The 21,501-nt window shown below is 36.2% G+C and overlaps 1 protein-coding gene across 1 annotated transcript in view; it reads left to right on the plus strand.

Annotated features, from left to right (window-relative positions):
• GPR158 (G protein-coupled receptor 158) overlaps positions 1 to 21,501 on the plus strand; it is a 426,697-nt gene that overhangs the window by 229,885 nt on the left and 175,311 nt on the right. The gene's annotated exons all lie outside the window — the stretch shown is intronic.

Raw genomic sequence — 21,501 nt, forward strand, 5'->3', positions numbered from 1 at the left:
TCTAGAAAGCTTTTTGGTATTTGTTATATTTCATTTTTATTTCTCTTAACCATTGGGAAATGGACGACTATTTTTGAGCACATTATCCTACAAAGGGCTTATATGACTTTTGAGCGAGGCTGCCCTTTGGTTCTGTTCTGAGAAATCAAAGAATAGTATAAACATTTGTATGCTTCTTAGGGGTGGAGGAAATGCTAAAATGTCCAGGGTAAACATTTCTGGGAAATTGTCTTCAGTTGGTCACCCAATGAATTATATGTAGCCAGTGTTGTTGTCAGAATTTGTGGTTCTGTTTCTTTCAGAAGCTTATTTGTTGTATTGAGAGAAAAAAAAAAACACAAAGTCTAAAGTTTCCAGCTTTTCCAAATTCAAATGACCCCTTCGTGTTAGCAAAGTTATACAGATTGGTTTAGATAACCAAGCTTACTGGAAGCATAAAGTGTTCGCATTAGAAATTTTAAAAATAAAACAACTCTCGGGGCACCTGGGTGGCTCAGTCGGTTGAGCAACCAACTTTGGCTCAGGTCATGATCTCACAGTCTGTGGGTTCAAGCCCCATGTCGGGCTCTGTGCTGACAGCTCAGAGCCTGGAGCCTGTTTCAGATTCTGTGTCTCCCTCTTTCTCTGACCCTCCCCTGTTCATGCTCTCTCTCTGTCTCAAAAATAAATAAACGTTTAAAAAAAATTTTTTTTTTAATTTTTAAAAATAAAAAATAAAAAAAATAAAACAACTCTCTGTGAATGGCATCTATTACAAGACCTCAAGTTAACATAATAAAAGAAAACCCTCTATTGAGATTCTAGGAGAAGGTGTCCATTATGTTAATGTTATAGACTTTAATAGTTATTTTAAATAGACAGTTTCATTAACAGAAGCATACAACACAAATTAAAATCAGGCTTTAAGTTAGCCAGAAAGTGCAAATGGGCAAAATGCTCTTCATTTAACCAATACTTGTTTTTCTTTTGCAACAAAATATGTGTTAAAGTGTATATGTAATAAAGAAGCAGGCAAGTGGAGTTGAGAAATATCTAACCACTGTTACCTAGATAACAATCCTTTTTTTAAAAAACCTATCCCTGGCAGAGCAGGTAGAATTAAAAGGTCTATTTAATAAACTACTCTGAAATCTCTCTATGTAGTGTAATTCATTTGCACAGGGGATAACAGTTCTTTACAAATTTTAATTGATTATAATCATTAATGATTGCTGTGCTAAATGGAGTTAATGATATATAATGGGTAGAATATTATATTGGATATTAAGAAATCTGAGATAGTTCTTTTTTTATAATATATGAAATTTATTGTCAAATTGGTTTCCATATAACATCCAGTGCTCATCCCAAAAGATGCCTTCTTCAATGCCCATCACCTACCCTTCCCTCCCTCCCATCCCCCCATCAACCCTCAGTTTGTTCTCAGTTTTTAAGAGTCTCTTATGCTTTGGCTCTCTCCCACTCTAACCTCTTTTTTTTTCCTTCCCCTCCCCCATGGGTTTCTGTTAAGTTTCTCAGGATCCACATAAGAGTGAAAACATATGGTATCTGTCTTTCTCTGTATGGCTTATTTCACTTAGCATCACACTCTCCAGTTCCATCCACGTGGCTACAAAGGGCCATATTTCATTCTTTCTCATTGCCACGTAGTACTCCATTGTGTATATAAACCACAATTTCTTTATCCATTCATCAGTTGATGGACATTTAGGCTTTTTCCACAAATTTGGCTATTGTCGAGAGTGCTGCTCTAAACATTGGGGTACAAGTGCCCCTATGCATCAGTACTCCTGTATCCCTTGGGTAAATTCCTAGCAGTGCTATTGCTGGGTCATAGGGTAGGTCTATTTTTAATTTTTTGAGGAACCTCCACACTGTTTTCCAGAGTGGCTGCACCAGTTTGCATTCCCACCAACAGTGCAAGAGGGTTCCCATTTCTCCACATCCTCTCCAGCATCTATAGTCTCCTGATTTGTTCATTTTGGCCACTCTGACTGGCGTGAGGTGATATCTGAGTGTGGTTTTGATTTGTATTTCCCTGATGAGGAGCGATGTTGAGCACTGAGATAGTTCTTGATGGACCAATGTCTTGATCTATGTTAATGTTACTTAACATTTCCAAAGTTACTAACCTTTCAAACTTCTCTGGGTCGTCATATGAAATGCTACTTTATAAGGTTTTCATGAGAATGGATATCTTCGTGTATCATTTAGTGACATTTCTATAGCTACAAACTAGTTGTAGTAAATAAATTAGATGTTATGTAGTTTTAGGATGGTCACTTTTTGAAGAATCAGTTTTCACAGAATGTGACATAATATAAGGGGGAATATTTTTAGGAAATGATATAGGTTAATATAGTCAGTGAATACAGATCTAGTATACTGAAGAAAGGAAACATTTGGTGAACTTTTCTCTTCTGATTTCAGTTACCAAAAGGAAGAGAATTGTGAAAGCAGTAAACCATTTCCAGTGTAAAGATGGCATGTTTATAACATGTAGATATTGGCTTTGCTTTTTAAAGTTCTCTTGTGTCTTTACAGCATTTTTTTGCATAAAGCAGAAAACTGATCATTACTTTTGAAGTAATACTGATGCCTCTCTTACAAGTTTCCCATTGCATTGCCTACCCACTATAGTATAAAGAATAAACAACTTATAATCTAAAAATTTATATCTATTTTGACAAAAGAGAAAGACATTGTGTGCAATGTAGAAGTAGCATAATATTGTGGGTGAGTGTGCAGACTCTAGAGTAACATTGCTTGTACTTGAATCCTGTCCAGCCCCTTGAATGCCATTATACTTTGGGAAAATTGCTTAGCCTCACTTCAACTAGTTTCTTCCTCTATAAAATTGGGGTTGGGGCGCCTGGGTGGCTCAGTCAGTTAAGCGTCCAACTCTTGGTTTCGGCTCAGGTTATGATCTCACGGGTTTGTGAGTTCAAGCCCCGTATCAGGCTCCACACTGAGAGCATAGAGCTTGCTTGGGATTCTGTCTTTCTCCCTCTATCTCTGCCCCTCTCCCACTTGTTCTCTCTCTCTCTCTTTCTCTCTCTCTCAAAATAAGTAAATAAACTTAAAAAATGGGGGTTAATATACCAAATAAAAAAATAATTTAAAATGGGTTATACACCTAAATATAAGGCCCAAAACTAAGAAACATTTTTTAGAAGAAAACATAGGCATAAATCTTCATGATTCTGGGTTAGGCAAGGTTTCTTAGATACAGCATCAGAAGTATACATGACAAAAGGAAAAAATAAATAAATTGGACTTCATCAAAATTGAAAACTTTTGTGCATCAAAGGACATCATCAAAAAGGTAAAAAGACAACCCCTAGAATAGCAGAAAATATTTACAGACTATACTAGTACTCAGAACATATAAATAATAAAAGGACAACAGTATTCAAAAATGGACCAAGTGATCTGAATAGAAATTTCTCCAAAGAAGATATGCAAATGGCCAATAAGCATATGAAAATGCTCAATAACATTAGTTATTAGGAAAATTCCAATCAAGCCTATAGCACATGCTAGCATAGATAAAAATAAAAAAGACAATAACAAGTGTTGTTTAGGATGTGGAGAAATTGAAACTCTCATTCATTGCTATTGGGAATATAAACAGTGTAGCGGTCCCTGAAAAAATTAAACATAGAGTTATGATATGCCAATAATTCCAGTCCTAGGTGTATACCCAGGAGAATTGAAAACATATGTCTAAAATGACTAAAATCAAAAACACAAGAAATAGCAAGCAGTGGCAAGGATGTGGAGAAAATAGAATACCTCATGAACTATTGGTGGGGATGCAAGCCGGTACAGCCTCTGTGGAAAACAGTATTGATGTTCCTCAAAAATATTAAAAATAGAATTATCATTATGATCCAGTAATTTCACTACTGGATATTTACCCCCCAAAAACAAAAACAGTAATTCAAAAAAAATACATGCACCTTTATGTTTATTGAAGCATTATTTACAATAGCAAAGATATGGAAGCAATTTAAGTGTCCATCTGGAGATGAATAGATAAAGAAGATGTGGTGTGTGCGTGCGTGTGTGTGTGTATGTGTGTGTGTGTACACACACAAAACAACCTCGTGGTTTCCAGAACGGAGGTACCTGGGTGGAATAGATAAAGAGGATTAAGGGTACATTTAACCTTGATGAGCACTGAGAAGAATATAGAACTGTTGAATCATTATATTGTACAGCTGAAACTAATAACAAAAATAAAACCTTTGTATACACAAAAATGTTCACACAAGTGTTGATAACAGCATATTCATAATAGCCAAAAAACGGAAACAACCCAACTGTTCATCCGTTGATGGATGAATAAATAAAATGTGGTACATCCATAAAATGGCAAATTTTTTTGTCAATAAAAAGGAGTGAAGTACTGATACACTACAACATGGATGAATCTTGAAAACATGCTAAGTGAAAGAAAACAGTCATGAAAGATCATATATCGCATGATTACATTCATGTGAAAAGTCCAGAATAGGCAAATTGGTAGAGACAAGAAGTAGGTCAGTGGTTGTCAAGAGATACAAGGAGGGTAGAATGGGGTGTTACTGCTAAGGTGTTCAGGGTTTCTTTTCTTTCTTTTTGGTCCAGTAGATTATGGTGATACTTTCACAAATCTGTCAGTATACTACAAACCACTGGCTTGTACACTGTAAAAGGATTTATATCTCAATAAAGCTATTATAAAAATTTTTTAATTAATTTTTTAATATTTATTTTTCAGAAAGAGATAGAGCATGAGTGGTGAAGGGGCAGAGAGAGAGAGAGAGAGAGAGAGAGATACAGAATCTGAAGTAGGCTTCAAGCTCTGAGCTGTCAGAACAGAGCCCAATGTGGGGCTCAAACTCACAGACTGCAAGATCATGACCTGAGCTGAAGTTGGATGCTCAACTAACTGAGCCACCCAAGTGCCCCTATTATAAAAATTTTTGAAGGAGTTAATTAATTGCCTCACAGGATACTTTTGAAGATTTAATGAGATAATTTATATAGAGTACCTTAATAGACATTTGTCTTTTGTTATTATATTATTTTATTATATTTATTATACATATTATTTATTATATTATTTTAGACCTCTTTGTGAAATTAATAATCTGTTTCCTTCCAATGTTAGGGGCTAAGTATGACATTTAAAATAGCTTAAAAGGTAAGGTGTTTAAAAATATAGCCATGCCTATTTGATGTAAGTAGTGGGATTCCAGGCAATAAATTCATTTAAACTGTCTTTATAATTGTAAATGATCATCTTATACTAATCCTAATAGATTGTCCAGATATAGCTGAAATGAACAGAACACAGATTCTCTTATTTTGGCTAACTCTTCACTGTGAAGGAATGGAAGGAATGCTAAACTGTAGGCAGGACAGTTTCACTTAATTGGTCTCAGTTAAAAAAAAAATGTTTTGAATACCCAAGCTCCACAAGTGCCAATTCACATATGCACGTGCAATTACACAGGTATTTCTATATAGATAATTATGTTTAAAAAGTGTTTACTATGCATTTATTTATATGTGGCTTTTTGTTATTTTTCAGATGTTAAGTGTACAAGTAAGCTATAGCTATTTACTATTTATATTTATCTATATCATTGACCTTTCTAGGAAGGTTCCAACCTCTACCTTAGAAATGAGAAAGTTACAGAAATCTTGAGAGACTATCAATTATGAAGTCATGGAATGTATGCTCCCTGTTGTATTATTGCAATGGTAACAGTTTAAAAGCTGGTCATGTAAATCAATTTGTTACTAATTTCCTGGTTTTTATTTAGAAAGATGACAAAATATGAGAACTAGAATGAAGTAACCCCTCTTTTCATAGAAAAGAAAACCCAGCCTCTAGGAGATTGTCAGTTGCCCAAAGTAACCCATTAGGATGGTATGTATTTATATTTTGTCTTACACCAGCACCCATAATAAAAATTTCTAGAAGATTAAAAGTATTAATAGATTGAGGCTCAGTGAAAAAAGGGTAGAAAAAAATTAGTTGAAGTCAAGGGTGGGGTTAAGATATGGAATGATTCCATGAGAGCAGGTATACTGTTTTTAGCCTGTTGCTAGAAAAAACTTTCTGGGGTTTTCTAGCAACAGTGCAAAGAGGAGAAAAAAAGCAAGTTAGGGTTCACAAGATAAAAACTGACCAGTCACTCAGATGAAATTTGAATATGCCTATCATTAAGTCTTCAGAGATATTTTTCCTGTGGATTCTTAAATAGAAAATATTGTTAAATGTATTGAATGATAAACATCCTTACAGAAAATAAATATAATAATTTTCATAGCTTTATTTGTTAATTTTCCTGATATTGTGCTAAAGTTTGTTTATTTATTTATTTATTTATTTATTTATTTATTTTTAATTTACATCCAAGTTAGTTAGCATATAGTGCAACAATGATTTCAGAAATAGATTCCTTAATTCCCCTTACACATTTAGCCCATCCCCCCCACAAAACTCCTTCAGTAACCCTCTGTTTGTTCTCCATATTTAAGAGTCTCGTATGTTTTATCCCCCTCCCTGTTTTTATATATTTTTACTTCCCTTCCCTTGTGTTCATCTATTCTGTGTCTTAAAGTCCTCATATGAGTGAAGTCATATGATATTTGTCCCTCTCTGACTAATTTCGCTTAGCATAATAGTTCCATTCATGTAGTTGCAAATGGCAAGATTTCATTGTTTTTGATTGCTGAGTAAAACTCCATTGTGTGTGTGTGTGTGTGTGTGTGTGTGTGTGTGTGTATGTGTGGGTGCGTGCATGTGTGTGTGTGTGTGTGTATGTATACACACAGGTTCAGGTTCATTTTTCTGCATGTCACTGTCCAGTTTTCCCAGCACCACTTGCTCAAGAGACTGTCTTTATTTCATTGGATATTCTTTCCTGCTTTGTCAAAGATTAGTTGTCCATATGTTTGTGGGTCCACTTCCGGGTTCTCTCTTCTGTTCCATTGATCTGAGTGTCTGGTTTTGTGCCAGTACCATACTGCCTTGATGATTACAGCTTTGTAATACAGCTTGAAGTCTGGGATTGTGATGCCTCCTGTTTTGGTTTTCTTTTTCAAGGTTGCTTTGGCTATTCGGGGTCTTTTCTGGTTCCATACAAATTTTAGGATCGTTCTAGCTCTGTGAAGAATGCTGGTGTTGTTTGAAATTGAATATGTAGATCGCTTTGGGTAGTATTGACATGTCAACAATATTTGTTCTTCCTATCCAGGAACATGGAATCTTTTTCCATTTTTTTGTGTCTTCTTCAATTTCTTTCATAAGCTTTCTATAGTTTTCAGTGTATAGATTTTTCACCTCTTTGGTTAGATTTATTCCTAGGTATTTATGGTTTTTGGTGCAATTGTAAATGGGATCGAGTCCTTGATTTCTATTTCTGCTGCTTCATTGTTGGTGTATGGGAATGCAACCGATTTCTGTGCATTGATTTTATATCCTGCAGCTTTGCTGAATTCATGGGTCAGTTCTAGCAGTTTTTTGGTGGAATCTTTTGGGTTTTCCATATAGAGTATCATGTCATCTGTGAAGAGTGAAAGTTTGACCTCCTCCTGGCCAATATGGATGCCTTGTATTTCTTTGTATTGTCTGATTGCTGAGGCTAAGACTTCCAATACTGTGTTGAATAACAGTGACGACAGTGGACATCCCTGTCTTGTTCCTAACCGTAGGGGGAAAGCTCTCAGTTTTTCCCGATTGAGGATGATATTAGCATTGGGTCTTTCACAGATGGCTTTTATGATCTTGAGGTATGATCCTTCTCTCCCTACTTTCTTGTGGCTTTATATCAAGAAAGGATGCTGTATTTTGTCACATGTTTTCTCTGCATCTATTGAGAGGATCATGTGGTTCTTGTCCTTTCTTTTATTAATGTGATGAATCACATTGATTGTTTTGTGGATATTGAGCCAGCCCTGAATCCCAGGTATAAATCCCACTTGGTCATGGTGAATAATTTTTTTAATGTATTGTTGGATCCGGTTGGCTAATGTCTTGTTGAGGATTTTTGCATCCATGTTCATCAGGGAAATTGGTCTATAGTTCTCCTTTTTAGTGGGGTCTTTGTCTGGTTTTGGAATCAAGGTAATGCTGGCTTCATAGAAAGAGTTTGGAAGCTTTTCTTCCATTTCTAGTTTTTGGGACAGCTTCAAGAGGATAGGTGTTAACTCTTTCTTAATGTTTGGTAGAATTCCCATGGAAAGCCAGCTGGTCCTGGACTCTTGTTTCTTGACAGATTTTTGATTACTAATTCGATTTCTTTACTGGTTATGGGTCTGTTCACATTTTCTATTTCTTCTTGTTTCAGCTTTGGTAGTTTAAATGTTTCTAGGAATTTGTCCATTTCTTCTGGATTGCCCATTATATTGGCATATTATTGCTCATAATATTCTCTTATTATTGTTTTTATTTCAGCTGTGTTGGTTGTGATCTCTCCTCTTTCATTCTTGATTTCTTTATTTGAGTCCTTTCCTTTTTCTTATTCATCAAACTGGCTAGTAATTTGTTAGTTTTGTTAATTGTTTCAAAGAACCAACTTCTGGTTTCATTGATCTGTTCTGTTTTGTTTGGTTTCAATAGCATTGATTTCTGCTCTAATCTTCATTATTTCCGGTCTTTTGCTGTTTTGGGCTTTTTTTGCTGTTATTTTTCCAGCTCTTTAAGGTGTAAGGTTAGGTTGTGTATCTGAGACCTTTCTTCCTTCTTTAGGAAGACCTGGATTGCTATAGACTTTCCTCTTATGACCACCTTTGCTGTGTCCCAGAGGTTTTGGGCTGTGGTGTTATCATTTTCATTGGCTTCCATGTACTTTTTAATTTCCTCTTTAACTTCTTGGTTAGCCCGTTCATTCTTTAGTAGGATGTTCTTTAGTCTCCAAGTATTTGTTACCTTTCCACATTTTTTCTTGTGGTTGATTTTGAGTTTCATAGTGTTGTGATCTGAAAATATGCATGGTATGATCTTGATCTTTTTGTACTTGTTGAGGGCTGGTTTGTGTCCCAGTATGTGATCTATTCTGGAGAATGTTCCATGTGCACTGGAGAAGAATGTATATTCCACTGCTTTAGGATGAAATGTTCTGAATGTATCTGTTAAGTCCGTCTTGTCCAGTGTGTTGTTCAGAGCCATTGTTTTCTTGTTGATTTTCTGTTTAGATGATCTGTCCATGCTGTAAGTGGGGTTTTAAAGTCCCCTACTATTATGGTATTATTTTCAATGAGTTTCTTTATGTTTATGATTAATTGATTTATATATTTGTGTGCTATCACATTTGGAGCATAAATGTTTACAATTGTTAGGTCTCCTTGGTGGATATACCTCTTAATTATAATATAAAGCCCTTCTTCATCCCTTGTTACAGTCTTTATTTTAAAGTCTAGATTGTCTGATGTAAGTATGGCTACTCTGGCTTTCTATTGTTGAAAATTAGTATGATAGATGGTTCTCCATCCCCTTACTTTCAATCTGAAAGTGTCTTTAGGTCTAAAGTGGGTCTCTTATAAACAGCATATAGATAGATCTTGTTTTCTTATCCATTCTGTTCCCCTATGTCTTTTGAATGGATGATTTACTCCATTGACGTTTAGAGTGAGTAATGAAAGATATTAATTTATTGCCATTGTGATGCTTGTAGAGTTGGAGTTTCTGGTGGTGTTCTCTGGTCCTTTCTAGTCTTTTTTGCTTTGGTATCTATCTATCTATCTATCTATCTACCTACCTACCTACCTTTCCTTCCCTCAGAGAATCTCCTTTAAAATTTCTTGCAGGGCTGGTTTAGCGGTCACAAACTCCTTTAATTTTTGTTTGGGAAACTTTTAATCTCTCCTTCTACTTTGAATGACAGACTTGCTGGATAAAGAATTCTTGGCTGCATATTTTTCTGATTCAGCACATTGAATATATCCTGCCCCTCTGTTCTTGCCTGCCCAGTTTCTATGGATAGGTCTGCTGCAAATCTGATCTGTCTTCCCTTGTAGGTTAAGGATTTTTTTCCCTTGCTGCTCTCATGATTCTTTCCTTGCCTGAGTATTTTGTGAGTTTGACTGTGATATGCCTTGTTGGTCAGTTTTGTTGAATCTAATGGGAGTTCTCTGTGCTTCCTGGATTTTGATGTCTGTATGTTGCCCCAGGTTAGGAAAGTTTCTGCTATGATTTGCTCACATAACCCATCTACTCCTTTTTCTCTCTCTTCATCTTCTGGGACCCTTATGATTCTGTTATTGTTTCTCTTTAACGAGTCACTGATTTCTATAACTCTTAAATCTTGCTCTTTTGCCTTAGTCTCCCTCTTTCTTTCTGCTTCATTTTTCTCTATAAGTTTATCCTCTGTATCGCTGATTCACTGCTCTTCCTCATCCATTCTTGCTGGCATGGCATTCATCCGTGATTGCAGCTCAGTGATAGCATTTTTTTATTTCACCCTGACTAGCTTTTACTTCTTATCTCCACAGAAGGGATTCTAATCTATTTTTGACTCCAGCTAGTATTCTTATTATCGTGAGTGTAAATTCTGGTTCAGACATCTTGCTTGTATCTGTGTTGATTAAGTCCCTGGCTGTCATTTCTTCCTGCTCTTTCTTTTGGGGTGAATTCCTTCCTTTTGTCATTTTGAAGGAAGAAAAAGAATGAATTAGGTAAAAAAAATTTTTTAATTAAAAAAAATTAAAATTAAAAAATTAAAAACAACACACACACACACACACACACACACACACACACACAAATCAAATATATGATGCTAGATCCTAGGTGTGTTTTGGTCTCGGTGTTGAAAGGGGCTTGATAAGTTAGAGAAAAAAATGGGAAAAAAAAAAGGAAAACATTTGAAAATTTGAAAAAATGATCACAATGAAATAAAACAAAATGAAATGATGGAAGTAAAATAGAATTTGAAAAATTTACAAAAATGTAAAAAAGAAAAAATGAAAGAAAAACATTTTTTAAGTAAAACATTTTTAATAAAAATTGAGAATAAAAATAAATTTTTTCTCTTTCTGTAGTCAAGAAAAAGAAAAGAAAAAGAAAAAAAATTGAATATGGGGACCAGTGAGCAGAGTGAAATACGAGTGAAATTACATCATTTTCCTCTAAGATTCAAACTATGAAGCACTTTATAGTCCATAAACTAAGCAGGCAGGGAGACTTGTGGTGTTCCTGAGAGCAAGGTTGGCCCAGTTGGGTGGGGCTTAGTGTAATGGCTCTGTTCTCCACTAGATAGCACTGCTTAGCTTACTGGGGTAGATTGTGGTGCTGGTAGGTGTGTATGCTCATTCGCGGGAGGGGTGAAAGTGGTGTCACCCAGCTACCCAGTCTCAAGTATTGGAACTCTGTTCTCCTGGATCAGCAATCATATGCTGGTCCTTTGTCTCTGGCTTCTGTCCACTTCCACTTTTACACTGTCGGTGATCAAGCTGTCAGGTTGCCAGGTGGCACCTCCTTCCTGAGTTTTATATCACATGCGGCTGTGTTTCCAACCCCTCACTTCTTCTTTTTTTTTTTTTTTTAATTTTTTTTTCAACGTTTTATTTTTATTTTTGGGACAGAGAGAGACAGAGCATGAACGGGGGAGGGGCAGAGAGAGAGGGAGACACAGAATCGGAAACAGGCTCCAGGCTCTGAGCCATCAGCCCAGAGCCTGATGCGGGGCTCGAACTCACGGACCACAAGATCGTGACCTGGCTGAAGTCGGATGCTTAACCGACTGCGCCACCCAGGCACCCCATCCAACCCCTCACTTCTGAGGGACTGCGCCTTTGTCCCATTCTGCCTCTCTGCATGAGGGTCTCACCAAGCAATGGCTGGGTTCCAGTCGCACCCAGGAATGTTTGTGGCACCATGTTGCTGCCGATGCCCAGAGACTGTGCCTCGGTGCCAGCCCACCCCAGGAAAAGTTCATGTGATCGTGTAGCAGCAGCATTTCAGGGATAATGGTAAATTTCAACACAAATCTAGCACTAGGCTTCACCCTTAATGACCTTGTTCCAGCACCAGCTAATGTGATTATTCTCCAGGGTCCACTGGGGCCTTTGCCTGTGGTGGGGCCACACAACCTCTACCACATATGCTCCCAGCAGACTAACTGCCTCTCCCCTTGTGGCCCGAGGGACCCCCCAGACTTCACTGTGCTCTTGGGGATTTGCCCTTCTCACCAGAGAACTGCCAGGTATTGAGCTGTGGAGTTTCAGACTTTGCACTTCCCCTGTTTATAGAGTCTTAATGGAATTTAAACCTTCTCCTTTCTCCCTTTTTATTTCAGTCCCTGCAGCTGTTTCCACTTTTCCACTTTCTCTCCCAGCTGCTTTTGGGGAGGGTGCTTTTCCTGTACTCTCCCTACATCTCCATCCTCTCTCCACAAGCAAAAACAGCTCCCGGTCCTCTGCGGCTTCTCTCTCCCCCACCTCACCTCTCTGCAGTGTGTACCTGCTGAGTTCTGTGGTTCAGGTTGTGAAGATTGTTTTGTGAATCCTCATTTGTTTTCTAGGTATGCAGGATGGTTTAGTGTTGATCTGGCTGTATTTCATAGATGCGAGACACAAAAAACTCCCATGCTGTCCCACCATCTTGGCTCCTCTCTGTGCTAAAGTTTTAATGTTTAAATATAGCTTAGGTAAATCAATTCTGTAGAGGCATCACAAATGTGGTCCTGATACCCTGTTCTTTGCTATTTAATGTAATGCAAGGATACCTTTAGAATATCTAGATTGGAGTTAGCCAGTGTGCATCACACATGCCATCACTACAAGGCAGTGATAGACATATTTGATCTTCTTTCCCGTTTGATCCAGAATTAGCCTCAGATCCCCTGTCATCAAGCAGGACTCTAAGCAGGTCCTATGCATGAAATTTCTTCACCATCCTGGATCTAGAAAAATGGGAGGACTGCACATTCATCACATAAACATTCTGAAGTGTTGTTGGTTCCTGAGTTTTCAAAAGGTATTCACTGGGCGACCCCAAGTTTGAGGTGTGAAGATTGGATGGCAGCTTCTTCTTCATATTTCTGTTGAGTGGGAAGCTATGTGCTGTAATATAATAGTGAGACAAGCTGGTGACGGAAGTGATACGCAGTAATGATGGCTAAGGCATCTACTCAGACATGCACCTATAAAGAGGTTAGAATCTGAGACTTATGCTCCTTTTCCTGTTTCTCCAGCATGTGAACCATATTATTTCTTCCAGTTCCACCAGAATTTATAGTATATAGCATCTTAAATGCTTTTAGTATAGAAACTATATTTCATTAAGGACCTATTAGAAATGAACCATTTGTGAACTTAGGCATCTTTTTTTAATTAGACTATTTCTGTGAAGTGACAGAAATAACCACATTCACAGATCGAAAATAGAAACAGTGATGGCAGCATCAAATCCAACAGCTGATCCTGTATATCAGACATCATGCAAATGTACTGTAATGGTAACAGAAAACAGTTCTCTGTTCTAAAATGAAATATTAGGAGACATGAGATGATACAGAAATTTGCCTTTAGTTTCACTGCTTCTCCCAGGAAGCCTAATTATAGGTTCACTTAGTTAAATGAGGTTTACCCATGTCAAAAATACCAACTCTGCAGTTACATACCAATAATCATCGATTGAAGGTTGGTTTAACGTTTTATCATTTGGAACAACACAAACTAGATTCCATTATATTTTTAGGTGAGGTTTGTAGTAGGATACCACAAAGAGCAAATTAAATTTTACTCTGCACAAACATTTAGAAAACTAATTATGTACATTTGTCCTTGTGCCCTTGGTTAAAGATTAAATCTGTCAACAAACTGAATGATTTTGACCCTAGTGAGATCTAAAACAGCAATTTTAACACAGTATTTTAAAGATGCTGCATATTGGGGCACCTGGGCGGCTCAGTTTGTTAAGCGTTGGACTGTTGATTTCAGCTCAGGTCATGATCTCATGGTTTGTGAGCTCGTGCCCCATGTCAGGCTCTGCACTGACCATGCTGACTGAGCCTGCTTGGGATTCTTTCTCTCTCTTCCCCTTTTTCTCTCTCAAAAATAAATAAATTAAATTAAAAAAAAGATACTGCATGTTAAATATTTTTAAATTATTTCTACATGTTTTTAAATGTTTGTTTTTGAAGGAGAGAGAGAGACAGAGCATGAGCGGGGGAGGGACAGAGATAGAGGGAGACACAGAATCTCAATCAGGTTCCAGGTTCTGAGCTGTCAGCAGAGCCGGATGTGGGGTTCTAACTCACCAGCCATGAGATCATGACCTGAGCTGAAGTCGGTTGCTTGACCAACTGAGTCACCCAGGTGCGCCCTTCTACAGTTTTAAACAAATAATTTGACAAGTAACATATTTTTCTATCAGCTATTCTGAAGACAGAGTATGGTTCCTTAAAGCTTAATAATGTCAAGTGTTAGCACGATTTATTTCCAAGTGAAAAATTTGGAGGAGAAAAGATATACTGGAAGGAACAGCAGCATATTCCACTTCTGAAAAAAAAATTGTTTGCTTGATTTATTCTTAGTAAATTTTAGCATGGTTTGTTTGAGCTTAGTAGTTTGGGGGGAAAAAAGTGATAGTCATTTTTTAAAAGTGAACAAACTGTGGTTTGTGTTTTCCCTTATATTGCTGTAGTAGTTCTTTTTCTTTAATTAGCAATTAATTGACAAGGGATTTTATAGCTGCACATTTTTGGTTTGGAAAATTAGATGCTTTTAATATAGAGTGTGACTGATTTGTTAATGAAATTCTATTAGGCTAATTATGATGTTCTAATGCCTATGTTGGTGAAATAAAGGAAGATGTATTACTTTTTTATTGTGGTAAATATACATAACATGTAATTTACCATTTTTACGCTTGCAATTCAGTGGCATTAAATACATTCACATCGCTGTGCAACCGTCATCACTATCTGCTCCAGAACTTTTTCATCATTCCAACTGGAACTCTGTCCCTCCTGGTAACCTCTCTTCTACTTTCTGCCCCTCCAAATTTGTCTTTTGAAAGTACCTAATATAAACGGAATCATACACTGTTTGTCCTTTCCTATCTGGCTTATTTCACTTAGCATAATGTCTTAAAGGCTTAACCATATTGGAGCATGTATCAGAGCTTTATTCCTTTTTACTGCGAATAATATTCCATTATATGTATTTGCCACATTTTGTTCTATCAGTTCTTCTGTTGATGTACATTTGGGTTTTTTTTTCACCTTTTGGCTAATGTAAATAATACTACCATGATCACTGGTGTACAAATATTTGTTTGAGTCGCTGACTTCAATTCTTTGGATATAACTTAGGAATGGAATTACTGAATCATATGATCATTCTGTGTTTACCTTTTAGAGGAAACACCAAACTCTTTTCCACAGAGTCTGTAGCATTTGATATTTCACCAATAATTCATGAGGGTTCTAGTTCCTTCATGTCTTTACCATCACTTGTTATTTTGTTTACTTTTTAAATAATAGCCATCTAATGAATGAGAGTGCTATCTCATTGTGGTTTTGATGTGCATTTTCCTAAAGATTAGTGACTATTGAGCATCTTTTCATGTGTTTATTGACTATTTGTATATATTCCTTGCAAAAATGTTTATTCAGGTCTTTTGTTAACTTATGAATCCAGTTGTTTGGTTTTTCATTGTTAAGTTGTAAGAGTTCTTTATATATTCTGAATATTAATCACTTATTAGATGTAGGATTTACAAATATTTTGTCATTCTGTGGGCTGTTATTTCACTCTCTTGAAAGTATCCTTTGATACCCAAGAGTTTTTAATTTTGATAAAATTCAATTTACCTGTGCTTTCTCTTGTTGCCTATGTTTTTGGTCTCATATCTGAGAAATCATTCCCGAAGCCAATGTCATGAAGCTTTTCCTTTATATTTTTTTCTAGAAGTTTTAGAGTTTTAGGACTTACATTTAGATCTTCATTTTATTTTGAGCTAATTTTTGTGTATACTGTAAAGTCAGGATTCAATTTTATTCTTTTGCATGAGATTACCTGTTTTTTCCCAGCACCATTTGTTGAAGATACTATCATTTCCCCATTGCCTGGTCTTGGCACCTTTATCAAAGATCAGTTGACTATATACATGAAGGTCTATTTTTGGGGTCTCTCTTCTGTTCCATTGACCTATGCCTTGATACCAGTGCAACACTGTCTTGATTACTGTAACTTTGTAGCAACTTTTAAAATTAGGAAGTGTGAGTCCTCTAACTTTGTTCTTCTTTTCAAGATTATTTTGGCTATTTGGGAGCCCTTTAAATTTCAAATGAATTTCTACGTTTTCCAAAACACCATCAGATCTTGAATAGGAATGCACTGAATCTGTAGATCCCTTGGGTGCTATTGCCATCTTAACAATATTCAGTCTTCTGATCCATGAACACAGAATGTCTTTCTACTTATTTATGTCTTCTTTCATTTCTTTCAGCAGCGTTTTGTCATTTTCAGTGTGCAACTCTTTTGTCTACTTGGCTAAATTTAAGTATTGTGATATATCACTTTTTACAAATAGATTTTGTGATTTGTACCATCCTTCAATTAAATGTGTATACTTCCACAGGTTATCTTTCATAGTCCCAGTCAATCATCTCTAAAATTTTCCTTTTATAATTAGTAATATTATAATAGTAATTATAATAAGTAATATTCCACTTTAATGCCTTTCATTTCCTTTGCTTTTTATGGAAGAGAGGTGCAGCATAATACATGAAAAGAGGTAGAATTGTTGGAAGCCAAGAACTGGTACCTTCATTGCAGCTGTAGAGGGACTATAGAAGATGCATACTGATTTACAAAATTTTTTTCTTAAACTTCATTCTAATATTGGTCCATTACTACTACCCAACATAGGATGATGTTATTTATTTCTGTATATTTGTGATATATGATATTTTCCTTCATTTCTGTTTTCCTAAGGATGACAAGGTTGATCTTAAACTTATTAGGTATTTTAATTCTATGGAACTAATAAAATATCACCCAATATCATAATTATAGTATTTTCCCTCCCCATTATTGAATATATATAAGAAATTTAGCACTTTTATTTTTCCTCATCTCCTCCTTCCCATTTTATTAACATGCAATCTGTGGTTAGTTTCCATCTGTTTTCAATAACAGCCATCATGTGTTTCAAAGGGAAAACAATTCCTTAACATATTTTGGCTTTTGCTGCAGTTAAATCGATTGTTTAGACTTCTTCCTGTATGTTTATATGGTTTAATTGCTCACTATATATATTTCCAGTTGTGCTTTATTGCCTTTGAGTTCTGACTTTTGGCCAATCTTTCTTCATTATGAAATATACGTATCTTAATGTGGTTTGTTTCAAAAAGGGTAGTTCTATACCTACGTCATATCTGACCTCCCTACCCCCACCAACTGTGACTTTTTACATGACAACACCTTGGCTAGGGCAGAAATGGGGGGTTACTTTCTTTTTCTTTCAAAGCTCTATTATCGCTGCTTCATTTATGCTTCAAAAAGAAGCATTGTGGGCAATTTTCAGGATGGCCCAGTTTTTGTCCTTTATGGAACAAAACTTCTCGTCTGAATACGTATTAACCTCTTTACTTACTTTTACCATCATGTTATGGCTCTTTTTTCATTGAGGTTGCAAAAAATGAAATCTATACTCTCAAACTTCAGATCAAGTTTTTTGGTTTTTTGATACTAAGAAGTCTCCCATGTGTTAGTTCTTATTTTATCTCTTCTTCTCTAGTTCCAGGCTTCTCTTTGAAGGCCTCTTATTAAGTATAGGTTGGATCTCAAGGCTTGCTTTCTTTTTTTTTTTTTTAATATTCTCACTGATGTGTTTGAAGGATTTCCCATCTCGAGATGCTTTTGTTTGTCTTCTATTTCATTCTTTCCATTTTTAGCACCTTCCAACCTGCTGTCCCCCATCTACAGGATATTATAAAATTCAGCAACTGTTTTTAATTTCTGTACTATTGTTCCTTATGTTTTCTATCTTGATTTGAAAAGGTTTTGGGGTCAGATAGCCTGAGTTAGAATCCCAGTCCTTCCATTTTCTAGATGTGTGACCCTAAGTTTACATAGTTCTGTATTTAATTAACAGATCACTTAGTCTCTCTAAATTACTTTTATCATATGTAAAATGGGGACAGTTGTGATATACATCTAAGGGTTTTTGTGAAAAATAATGAGATCATACATATGAGTCACTTAGCATAGGGCCTGGTACATGCTCAGTAATACTGCTGCAGCTATTACTTCTAATCTTGCTTACTGTAGTTTCAAACAGTGCAAAGTTCACCTGAACATGACCAAAAATTCAAATAAGATGTTGTGGGTGTTTTTTTTAAGACTTTTTTTTTAATTTTTAAATAATCTTTACACCCAGTTTGGGGCTCAAACTCAGAAGATCCCAAGATCAAGAGTCGCATACTCTACTGACAGAGCCAGCCAGGCGCCCCTCAAATCAGATGTTTCTATGATTTGTTTCTTTTTTTTGCTATCAATCTATTTCAGAGATATTTCCTCAAAAATGACGAATTTATCCTTTTCAGTTGAACTTATTTGGATTGTTTATTCTTATGTTCTACAGTATTAGCCTATAGTCAAAAGGAGGAGGAGCAGAGTAACTACAAAACCCAGATTTAAGTTAAAGGGAAATAGACAGTTAGTAGTTAGAGATGCAGCAAAGGGCTTGAGGGGTTGGGAAGGAGCCTAAAGCATCCTATTAGTGAAATTCGGAGCATTTACTCTTTGGACTGCTGATAAGGAACAATCACTTTGAAGGGAAACTCATGTATCTCCTGACACCTCTCCCACCTCTCCCCACACTGTTTTCAAGTTTGTTTTGTTCTCTGTACACTCATTTATACTGCCACTAATCCACTGAGTGCTGAGGGAATGACAAAGAATTGGATTTTTCAGAATTGGTCACTGGTCGGACTGTAATATTTTTTTTTCAATCAGTATTGTAGTTACCTACTTACTGTTTACTGTTACGTTGACATCATTCACTGATGGTTCTCACTGCGAAGATAGATTTTTTTTTTCATTTGTATAATCTTAAAATCATATCAGTTTTGGAAAGGGAAAGAGAGGAATTTGCCTGATACATCTTGCCCACCCTGCTATCTTACCAGGAATACCTATATTCTTTGGCATTTTATATCAGTCATAGACTCTGGGAATTTATATGAATTCTTTTTTGTGAGTTTTGCAGATTTTGTATTCAACTTGCATATTTGTTCAACCTCATAATATATTTAATATTAGTACTTTTCTTAAAGTAATATTTACTTTAATATATATGTTTCCATTTAACCTAGCTGCCAGTGCAAGACTGATTGTGTCAGCTCGAGTTCATAGTTGTTGTGAATTTAAGCATGACTGATTATGTTCCTACAACAATTACTTCATCTAGGCTTTCGTATACAACATAAAACAAATAAGAGTATTGTTTTATAGACTTGCCTCTTACTGAAACACAGATGGGTTGGAACATATTTCACTTACAGAACAAAATTTAGAATATTTTCAAATTACCTTCATTAATAAATTATGTTGGATTATTTTATTCACTTACTTCACTGATAGGATGTGTTTGAAGAAGAAATAAATTTATAGGCAATATAGCCAAACAACATTAAGTTAATTGTAAAGAGGAAATAGGAGTCTTTATAAAATACTTAATTTCCAAATGAAAGGCACTCTAATTGTATTCAAAATCAATGTATTTAATATCTATTTTTTTGTGACCTAGGAGTCAAAGGACTGTTCTGCTGCTATTTGTCCTTTTATTTATCCTTTGTCTTTAAAATGGTAAATTTGATGAGGTAATTTCCAAGCACTAAGATTCTATGATTCTTTGAATCTGGGAGATTCACATTCTTAATTTGGTATACTAATTGTATAGAAAGATTATCTGTAACCTGCTGAGGCCATCATTCCTCTAACTAACAGATTGTGGACATAGGTGTCATCGTCCCTGGACTTAGAGAACTCAGTGGGTCCAAGAGTTTGGAAAACAGTAACAAAACAACAACAGTATATGAACTCTGGAATCCAACCTGCCTGATGTAGTAAGCAGTGTAGGGGAGTATTGAATCTACAAATAGGAATCATTTCATACCAGCTAATGTGAGATGAATGTTTTTATGACTATGTGTGTATATGGACTCATTCACTGAAAGAATTTCTGGGCCATTCCAAGAGTTACTAAAAAAGAAAGTATCACAACTTTTAATTCTGTAGTTTTGTCCTTATAGGGGGTAAGAAGATAAGAACTAAGCAAAGCATATATCATTTAAAATAAAATATTTGATTCTGTAACATGATGCCTGATAGCATTTGTGTAATTTTTCCTCCCATGGAATATGTTTAAACGTATGTATGAAGAAACCTGAAGTGCTAGACTTGAAAACTGGAGAAATATAAACATGTTTTCTGAATTAACTTTCAAATGATCTTCTTCAAGTTATAAGAAGTCTGAGTAGGGCCAGCCCCAGCATTAAAAGTAGGCGCAAGGCAGAGTGTGATCAAGGAAGTGTGGGCTAAGCATCCCTGTTCCAAACATCAAGGCCAATGTCCCCAAGGTGTTAGGGCTTCACTTATTTTGATCCTGAAAGCTTTCCAGTCTTTAAGGGCTTCCTATTTAAAATGCAGGTACTGGGGCGCCTGGGTGGCGCAGTCGGTTAAGCGTCCGACTTCAGCCAGGTCACGATTTCGCACTCCGTGAGTTCGAGTCCCGCGTCAGGCTCTGGGCTGATGGCTCAGAGCCTGGAGCCGGTTCCGATTCTGTGTCTCCCTCTCTCTGTGCCCCTCCCCTGTTCATGCTGTGTGTCTCTCTCTGTCCCAAGAATAAATAAACGTTAAAAAAAAAAAAAAAGTTTAAAATGCAGGTACTGTGTAAGTAGGATTCGTTGTCATGCTAATGAGGAGGGGAACTTGAGCTAAAACCTGATTGCCCCCTCCCTTCAGTTTATTGGAGCACGGTGTTAAAAAAGATTCTGAGGCAGCTAACGGATTTATTCTGAAAGGTTGTTACTGGCTAGCATTAGCAGCCCTAGATGTTAGCAGGGAAACTGATGACAGGCGCACCACGTTATTTGCCACTTCTCTAGGAGTGTCAGGCTCAGAGGAAATAATGAGAAAAGAAAAACTATCAACTTAGGATATGAGAGGACCTTTGCAATAATAATGGCCATGAAACTATTTTGTCTAGGGATAGCCCACCTCTTGAAGAATTATATCAAAATTCAGGGTTTCTGCAGATGATGAACTGCTGTTTATCCAAAGTATAATGGATTTACTAGGAGTTATCCTATTCCATAATTTACTAAGGCATTTTGAACTTGATGCAGTCTGAAGTGTATTTCGACAGGTGCCTTTCCCTAAGTATTTAAAAGTAAGTGTATTTCAAATAAAATGTAATGCTTTCAATTCTTACTCATTTTTACTTCTCTTCTGACAAATATATGTGGTATATTTTAATAAAAGGAC

This window comes from Leopardus geoffroyi, chromosome B4 (genome assembly GCF_018350155.1).
Source record: "Leopardus geoffroyi isolate Oge1 chromosome B4, O.geoffroyi_Oge1_pat1.0, whole genome shotgun sequence".
Taxonomy (NCBI): domain Eukaryota; kingdom Metazoa; phylum Chordata; class Mammalia; order Carnivora; family Felidae; genus Leopardus; species Leopardus geoffroyi.